The following is a 10,174-nucleotide window of genomic DNA, read 5'->3' on the forward strand; positions in this document are numbered from 1 at the left end:
AGTGCCGATGTGCTGAGGAATACCATTCAATCCATGATAAGAAGATTGCAGCACCGCATTGATACCAATGGTCATCAGTTCGAACACCTTTTGTAAATGGACGTTCATGCCACTTTCTTGACATTCGTTGAACTTCAAAGACCTTACTGTTAAACATCATTGGATTTGTCTCGATAGCCGCTATTAGAAAATAAGTACCAGACTATAGTACGATTTTAAAAAACCAAAGTTGACCTTCATATCTCTGACGCGAACCCACCTAGTAACAAAAAACCAACGTCATATTATGGCACCCCATTGTGCCATGCAACTTGTGTCCCACAAACTTTTCAGTTCCTATCATACTTTCGGAGTTATTCTTGGCGGCAGCCGGCCGCGGTGGTCTAGCGGTTCTAGGCGCTCAGTCCGCAACCGCGCGACAGCTACGGTCGCAGGTTCGAATCCTGCCTCGGGCATGGATGTGTGTGTTGTCCTTAGGTTAGTTTGGTTTAAGTAGTTCTAAGTTCTAGGGGACTGATGACCACAGATGTTAAGTCCCATAGTGCTCAGAGCCATCTTGGCGGCAATGGTTAGTGACTCACACTGTATAAACATTACTGAGTTAGCTAAATGTTAGGTCACAAAATATTTCTCAACGAAATATGTTGTTTTCTGCCGTGCGTAGTGGCCGCGTTGTTTAGGGCGCCATGTCACGGATTGCGCGGCCCCTCCCGCCGGAGTTTCGAGTCCTCCTTCAGGCATGGGTGTGTGTGTGTGGTTCTTAGCATAAGTTAGTTTAAGTAGTGTGTAAGCCTAGGGTCCGATGACCTCAGCAGTTTGGTCCCTTAGGAATGTACACACATTTCAACATTTGTTGTTTTCTGTACTTGATTTAGCTGGCACTACAACAGATGGTTGGTTGGTTGGTTTGGGGAAGGAGACCAGACAGCGTGGTCATCGGTCTCATCGGATTAGGGAAGGATGGGGAAGGAAGTCGGCCGTGCCCTTTCAGAGGAACCATCCCGGCATTTACCTGGAGTGATTTAGGGAAATCACGGAAAACCTAAATCAGGATGGTCGGACGCGGGATTGAACCGTCGTCCTCCCGAATGCGAGTCCAGTGTCTAACCACTGCGCCACCTCGCTCGGTCACTACAACAGAGATCAACGTTAGGTTACGGTGCGTTCACTATTCAAGTATAAAGTGTAGTAGCACAATTAGTTATTTTTATCTCCTAAGTTGATAAAAAGGCTGCAACAGCCCTTTATAAAAATTTATTTATAAAATATTGAGCATTCTGTACTGCGATAGTGCAGTACTTAACTTTACTGTCCTTGAATCAACGACTGCTATCACTATTTACACTTGACCATGCATCTAAAAAGGATTAATTTCTGTCCTTGTCAACTATTTCCGTACAACTTCTGCCTTCCGAAGGATCATGGACACAGATCAATAGAGCTCTTCAGCGTTTTTTATGGTTATTTGAGTGATCAAGTTCGTAAAACATTATTGTATCCGAGAAAAGGTTCGCGTCACGCTGTCTTTCGTCAATGTATCACATACGCGCTACAATTGGGTAGTAATAAGTAGGCAATTTTTATGTCTTTTTTTACTATATATTTTGATTCATACATCGTGAGTGATTTATGCAAGGAATATAAATACCGATTTTTACGTATAACTACGTGTACGTGCTCAATTCATAGTTTACTAATGATACTGCTTCCTACGCGTTCAGCTCGATGCGCACTGCGTTTTAAGCGACTAATATCCGGGTTTATAAATGTATGAAACCCATTTACACTTCGACACTACGAAGCACACATCACTTAAAAATCTGAATGGCACCATCGTTATGCGAAATAAAAATATTTAATACGTGAATGCTGGTAAGAGTTTACTCTCCTGGCCAAAGCAACTGAATTTCTGAGGCATGTAATCAAAAATGAGTGCATTTCATTGCAGTATTACCTTAAACGCAAGTAAGTACGAAGAAATAGCGAGTTAATCTTACAGCTGTGTGTGTGTGTGTGTGTGTGTGTGTGTGTGTGTGTGTGTGTGTAGAAGTCAGCCGGCCGAAGTGTCCGTGCGGTTTAAGGCGCTGCAGTCTGGAACCGCAAGACCGCTACGGTCGCAGGTTCGAATCCTGCCTCGGGCATGGATGTTTGTGATGTCCTTAGGTTAGTTAAGTTTAACTAGTTCTAAGTTCTAGGGGACTAATGACCTCAGCAGTTGAGTCCCATAGTGCTCAGAGCCATTTGAACCATTTTGTAGAAGTCAGTGAGTGGCAGTTGAGAACGATACAAAATTCCCGCAGTGCTGTCCTAGGCAAAGGCGTTTTACCATTGCCTTCATCGGAACTGTTATGAACACTACACGTTAATCTACTTCATGCACATAGCTGTGATGGCTGCCTGTGTAGTACAGTGTTGAAAGAAGGTGTAAAGCCGGAAATGCATATCCTCCTATTTCCATCTATTGCACTGCAAATTTTGTTCCTTATTTTGTTACCTGAAGATATAACATTTCTGTGTCTTTGTATATTGTAATTGTTTTACTGTTTGTAAATATATGCATTTATGTCGATTTATAATTGGTTTGTTTTGTGAATATTATTTGTATTTATACGCTGGGTCTGGCATAGGGAAAACTATGCTATCGAACGAATACATCGATAGGTCGTGTGGAGAACCAAAGTGTTTAGGATCTTTGGTAGGGTTAACTCTGTCGCGTGGAGCGCGGGCAGAGGGGAGTCTGGCTGGGGTGGTGCAGTGGAGCAGGTGTGTTGTGTGACGCTCCCGCGAGTTGCCTCGCTTTCGGGGTTGGGCAGCATGTAATTGCGCTCGACTTGCTATTATAGTTTCTGACACGGTGTCGCGGACGGGAAGCATTAGCTGGCGCACATCAAGAGCCCGTTTCGCCTGGTGACCGTGTCGAGAAGAAGGCGCGCCAACATCCAGCTTCTGCAACAGCGACGGCCGACAATGAGTGACTGTCGCCACCTCCTCGATCGACGGCTTCAAACCTTCGATCAACCAACAAGGAAGACTGGGAGCACGTAAAGTTTTAGAACTGTATGGCAGACCTCAGCTTTTCAAACTGTTCCATTTTCATAACTAAATTACAGCAACGTAGCATGAACCTTTGTTGCTCATTGTCCCAATTGCATTACCAAGCAGGGTCCCTTCCTTTTCCGGAAAGAACCCGAGTGTCGTTGAAATTCAAACGCCAGCATCATTCGATTTCACTGCGTAACTTCAAAATTCAGTTAAGGTATTCATAGCTGGCTACAATATTTAGATTACACAAGCACAAATTAAGAGTGCGAGTTTTGTTACCGTATTTTAGCTTACCTGTGACTGCAGCTCAGCTTGGTACGTACTAAATTTTACTATTGTTAATTGTTCAGAATCATTTAATTCAAGTTCAAAGTTAAATGTCTTATTTCTAAATTGCGTAGATTCAAGTAGCTTTTGAAATGATTGTTGAGGTAGACCAAGACTAACCGTACTTTACTGAATTTCGATGTGCTTCAGAAAGAAAGCTCACTATTAACTTCAGTCACTAAATTAACTTTCGATTTTCCAGTTTTATTAATTCTTTTGCTAAATTAAGTCAGAGTGTAGCGAAATTTATTACTTCTGACAAACTTTCAGTTTTCACACTACACGTGTCAACCTTTAGTTGCCACGCTTCTAGTGCTAATTATATGTGTAATAACCTTTATTTTTCAGTTACTATAGTAATTGTCCTTAGGACTGGCGACCGTAATTTCCCCCAAATCTCAAATATCTAATTACCGATAGTTAATTGTTAACGTAGCGGCCGCACATTTACTTTCTTTTTTAACTTTACCCCTTTTCAAAATTAATTTCCACCAGTTTCATTTGCATTTTTCCTTTCATTTAGATGTAACCCTTTCCTCCCTCTTTATCGACAAATTAACTTCGGTGACGATTGCTTTTCCTAAATTTCCATTAGGTACACGCGGTTTAATTTTTCACTGTCATTAAGGTCGATAAGTGAGGGGGAGGTTACAAAGGGAATGGCCGAAACTGTGTTCTTACTCCTCTCGAATAGCACAGAGGCATCCGAAGTCGTCGCCCCATACGACAGATGGGCCATCAGCAACAGTGTCACATGTCTCCTCTCCATTTAGTACTCCAGAGATATTAGGAAATGAATCCAAGTCAGCAGGTCATTGGCGCACAGTCGAGTGACAGGGACTTTACGCCACAAACTTTACTGCTGCTGTTTTCTTCTTCTTGTGTGCTTTTCCCATTTCACTGCGGGGTTGGCATTGTAATACAGGTTTTGGCAATGTTATTGGTAAGTGCTGACAAGATGGTCTTCCTGACACCACCACTCCCCGCAGGGCGGAATCTGAGTACCCAATCCTTCTGCGTCTAGAGTAAGTCTCACGTTTTGTAAATGTTTGAGAACCGTGTATATGAGGTGGAGTCCAGTATTTACCTAGGAAACCTCCCAAAACTCACATCCAGGCTGGACAGCTCACCAGCCCTCGGATTTGAGTTGAAGCAGGTTCACCTCCACGAATCCCAGAAGCGGCGCGGCGCTCAGCTATCCCGACTTTTACTACTCTTACCGGCTAAATACTGCTGATGATATTTTTCCCACCACCTGGATTCGAGTCAGTTACCTCTAGATTGAGCATCACTACGGAACTAGAGTGCCACAGAAACGTATAAAGAAAGCACCCTCAAGCTTTTACTAATTTTTATACAGTAATGCTGACAAATACACCAACAAACAGTTGAATAAGTCAAAGATTCCTTTAACACTGCCCAACTTCAACTTTTGTGTGTTTGACCAATGCTATTCCCAGTAGCTCGGAATCTACAAGTCATCGACCCATCAGCAATTCTCAGAAAGCGGACTGCACTATGATTGCGATAAAAGACGCCTCTACAGCATCCCTGACGGGCTAAATAGTGGGCCCTAGTACATTTAAGGGTACAGTGACGACCAGCCAGCAGCCGTACACTTGTGGTAATATGTGGACTCAGTGCAGGAATGACTGTAGAGGTGAGAAGCAGTGATATGGGTGCGGTCAAACGCGCTTAGATCTATGGTCTCAAGGACACTCAACACGGCTATCAAAGAGACAGCTGGAACAAAATTTGACATCAGGATTACGAGCTGCGTCAGTATTCTGTGTTCCAACAGGAACACTATTTCTCGAACATGTAACCTAAGCATTAACAAAACCCTGTATTTAAACGATTGCTATTCAGTTTTAATTATCTAGATTTTACTGGTATAGGCATGCGTATTATACACTCCTGGAAATGGAAAAAAGAACACATTGACACCGGTGTGTCAGACCCACCATACTTGCTCCGGAGACTGCGAAAGGGCTGTACAAGCAATGATCACACGTACGGCACAGCGGACACACCAGGAACCGCGGTGTTGGCCGTCGAATGGCGCTAGCTGCGCAGCATTTGTGCACCGCCGCCGTCAGTGTCAGCCAGTTTGCCGTGGCATACGGAGCTCCATCGCAGTCTTTAACACTGGTAGCATGCCGCGACAGCGTGGACGTGAACCGTATGTGCAGTTGACGGACTTTGAGCGAGGGCGTATAGTGGGCATGCGGGAGGCCGGGTGGACGTACCGCCGAATTGCTCAACACGTGGGGCGTGAGGTCTCCACAGTACATCGATGTTGTCGCCAGTGGTCGGCGGAAGGTGCACGTGCCCGTCGACCTTGGACTGGACCGCAGCGACGCACGGATGCACGCCAAGACCGTAGGATCCTACGCAGTGCCGTAGGGGACCGCACCGCCACTTCCCAGCAAATTAGGGACACTGTTGCTCCTGGGGTATCGGCGAGGACCATTCGCAACCGTCTCCATGAAGCTGGGCTACGGTCCCGCACACCGTTAGGCCGTCTTCCGCTCACGCCCCAACATCGTGCAGCCCGCCTCCAGTGGTGTCGCGACAGGCGTGAATGGAGGGACGAATGGAGACGTGTCGTCTTCAGCGATGAGAGTCGCTTCTGCCTTGGTGCCAATGATGGTCGTATGCGTGTTTGGCGCCGTGCAGGTGAGCGCCACAATCGGGACTGTATACTACCGAGGCACACAGGGCCAACACCCGGCATCATGGTGTGGGGAGCGATCTCCTACACTGGCCGTACACCACTGGTGATCGTCGAGGGGACACTGAATAGTGCACGGTACATCCAAACCGTCATCGAACCCATCGTTCTACCATTCCTAGACCGGCAAGGGAACTTGCTGTTCCAACAGGACAATGCACGTCCGCATGTATCCCGTGCCACCCAACGTGATCTAGAAGGTGTAAGTCAACTACCCTGGCCAGCAAGATCTCCAGATCTGTCCCCCATTGAGCATGTTTGGGACTGGATGAAGCGTCGTCTCACGCGGTCTGCACGTCCAGCACGAACGCTGGTCCAACTGAGGCGCCAGGTGGAAATGGCATGGCAAGCCGTTCCACAGGACTACATCCAGCATCTCTACGATCGTCTCCATGGGAGAATAGCAGCCTGCATTGCTGCGAAAGGTGGATATACACTGTACTAGTGCCGACATTGTGCATGCTCTGTTGCCTGTGTCTATGTGCCTGTGGTTCTGTCAGTGTGATCATGTGATGTATCTGACCCCAGGAATGTGTCAATAAAGTTTCCCCTTCCTGGGACAATGAATTCACGGTGTTCTTATTTCAATATCCAGGAGTGTATATATATAAACAGACAGAAGACGGTGCTGCGGTCGGAAACGCCTATATTAAGACAACAAGTGCCCGGTGCAGTTGAAAGATCTGTTACTGCTGCTGCTACAATGGCAGGTTATGAAGATTTAAGTGAGTCTGAACGTGATGTTATAGTCGGCGCACCAGCGATGGGACACAGCATCTCCAAGGAGGTGATGAAGTAGGGATTTTCCCGTACGACCATTTCACGAGTGTACCGTGAATATTAGGAATCTGGTAAAACATCAAATCTCCGACATCGCTGCGCCGGAAAAAGGTGACGACTGAAGAGAATCGCTCAAAGTGACAGAAGTGCAACTCTTCCGAAAATTGCTGCAGACTTCAGTACTGGGCTATCAACAACTGTCAGCGTGCAAACCATTCAACGAAACATCTTCGATATGGGCTTTCCGAGCCGAAGGCCCAATCGTGTACCCGAGATGACTGCACGATACAAAGCTTTACGCCTCGCCTGGACCCGTCAACACAGACATTGGAGTGTTGATGACTGGAAACTTGTTGTCTGGTCGGATGAGTCTCGTTTAAAATTGTATCGAGCGGATGGTCGTGCACGGATTAGGAGACAACATCACGAATCCATGGACCCTGCATGTCAGCAGGGGACTGTCCAAGCTGGTGGAGGCTCTGTAATGGTGTGGGGCTTGTGCAGCTGGAGTGATATGGAACCCCTGATACGTCTAGATACGACTCTGACGGATGACACGTACGTAAGCACCCTATGTGATCACCTGCATCCATTCATGTTCATTGTGCATTCCGACAGATTTGGGCAATTCCAGCAGGGCAATGCACACCCCACACGTCCAGAATTGCCACAGAGTGTCTCCAGAAACATCAGACTCCCGACATGAACATTATTGCATATCTGGGATGCCTTTCAACGTGCTGTTCAGAAGAGATCTCCACCTTCTCGTACTCTTACGGATTTATGGACGGCCCTGCAGAATTCATGGTGTCAGTTCCCTCCAGCACTACTTCAAACGTTAGTCGAGTCCAAGCCACGTCGCGTTTCGGCACTTCTACGTGCTCTCGGGAGCCCTACAAGATATTAGGTAGTCTACAACTTTCTTTGGCTCTTCAGTGCAAATGATAGGTTGAAACGACTGTGACAACAACTTTAGTTACGGGGATATTCAATCGTACAGTATTTTTTCAATAGTTATTAGCTTGGTAATAAAATATGTTATTGTCATCCACATCTGAGTAACCCGTAAAATACTACGTTAGTTTTTGTACTATGTTTTCTTTTTAATTCCGTGACTGCCGTTACCAATTCATGACATGGCTTTACGACCAGGACTTATCAGAAATGCACCATATGTATTTTGAAGTAATTTTGTAACTGATTAACTTTTTGTATCGTTTAATATGCTCTTTTTTTCCTTAAACTCTAGCGACCTCCCTTAGAGTGTTTCATCCCCCCCCCCCCCCCATTCAAGATGTAGCGCTAGTTTGCGATCTACGTAAAATTTGAATGATCTGTTTCATTTTTCATCACCAAATTACCTGAAACATCTATTTTTCTATAACTTCTCATGGTTGGGATTCAGAGTCATATAATATTTCTTGAAAGTCTACATTTTGACGACTACATGTACTCATGTCAGATAGTTTTATATTCTGACAGAATGTGACTTCGCAGTGTTACTTGAAAATGGCCATAAGGCCGAAATTTCAATAGTACCAATAAACATTTTGAACAATCAACGGTGACTATGATGTCTTTTAAGAAATCTATTTTTCAGCCACGTTGTGTATCTAGTGCTATTGTGTACTTAGCTAAATTCTCTGAAATTGCGTTATTCGATATTTTACCGCGCAACAAGAGTCATAATTCTCTAGCAAGATGTGCAGCATTTCCATCGAGTTCGACTCAATTTGGCACAGCGCTGAGAGATTTATTTTTCTCTTAAATCTCTCTTCATTTGTATCGTACCGATTTAATCTTTCTAGTCAAATCTTGTAATAGCGATCTTCCTAAAAAATATGTTTCTTGTTATATCCTGTCGTTACCGAGTTACTTGCAACAGTGTTGCATAACATACACTGCTCACTGCCCACATATCATAAGCAGCTATGTGTACACTATCTGATCAAAAATCTACGAATACCTCTATGTGCCGCTGAATTGACCATTAGACGTCATGAGAGGCGCACGCATCAGTACACTATGTGATCAAAAGTATCCTGACACCCCCAAAAACATACGTTTTTCATATTAGGTGCATTGAGCTGCCACATACTGCCACGTACTCCGTATCAGCAACCTCAGTAGTCATTAGACATCGTGAGAGAGCAGAATGAGGCGCTCCGCGGAACTCACGGACTTCGAAAGTGTTACTTGCGTCATACGTCAGTACGCGAGATTTCCACAGTCCTAAACATCCCTAGTCCACTGTTTCCGATGTCATAGTGAAGTGGAAACGTGAAGGGAGGCGTACAGCACAAAAGCGTACAGGCCGACCTCGTCTGTTGACTGGCAGAGATCGCCGGCAGTTGAAGAGGGTCGTAATGTGTAATGGGCAGACATCTATGCAGACCACCAGACAGGAATTCCAAACTGCATCACGATCCACTACAAGTACTATGACAATTAGGCAGGAGGTGAGAAAACTTGGATTTCATGGTCGAGCGGCTACTCATAAGCCACACATCACGCCGGTAAATGCCAAACGACGTCTCGCTTGGTGCGAGGAGCGTAAACATTGGGCGATTGAACAGTGGAAAAACGTTGTGTGGAGTGACGAATCACGGTACACAATGTGGTGATCCGAAGGCAGGGTGTAGCTATGGCGAATGCCCGGTGAATATCATCTGGCATCGTGTGTAGCGCCAACAGTAAAATTCGGAGACAGTGGTGTTATGGTATGGTCGTGTTTTTCAAGGATGGATCTTGCACCCCTTGTTGTTTTGCGTGACACTATCACAGCACAGGCCTACATTGATGTTTTAAGCACCTTCTTGCTTCCTACCGTTGAAGAGCAATTCGGGGATGGCGATTGCATCTTTCAACACGATCGAGCACCTGTTCATAATGCACGGCCTGTGGTGGAGTGGTTACACGACAACAACATTCCTTTAATGGACTGGCCTGAACAGAATCCGGACGTGAATCCTATAGAACACCTCTGGGATGTTTTGGAACGCCGACTTCGTGTCAGGCCTCACCGACCGACATCGCTACCTCTTCTCAGTGCAGCACTCCGTGAAGAAAGGGCTGCCATTCCCCAAGAAACCTTCGAGCACTTGATTGAACGTATGCCTGCTAGAGTGGAGGCTGTCATCAAGGCTAAGGGTGGGCCAACACCATATTGAGTTCCAGCATTAGCGATGGAGGGCGCCACGAAGTTGTAAGTAATTTTCAGCGAGGTGTGCGGATACCTTTGATCACATAGTGTATAAAAGGAGGTGTGGAGTATTTTCTTATCGGCTGAAG

Source organism: Schistocerca serialis, chromosome 3 (assembly GCF_023864345.2).
Source record: "Schistocerca serialis cubense isolate TAMUIC-IGC-003099 chromosome 3, iqSchSeri2.2, whole genome shotgun sequence".
In the NCBI taxonomy this organism is placed as follows: domain Eukaryota; kingdom Metazoa; phylum Arthropoda; class Insecta; order Orthoptera; family Acrididae; genus Schistocerca; species Schistocerca serialis.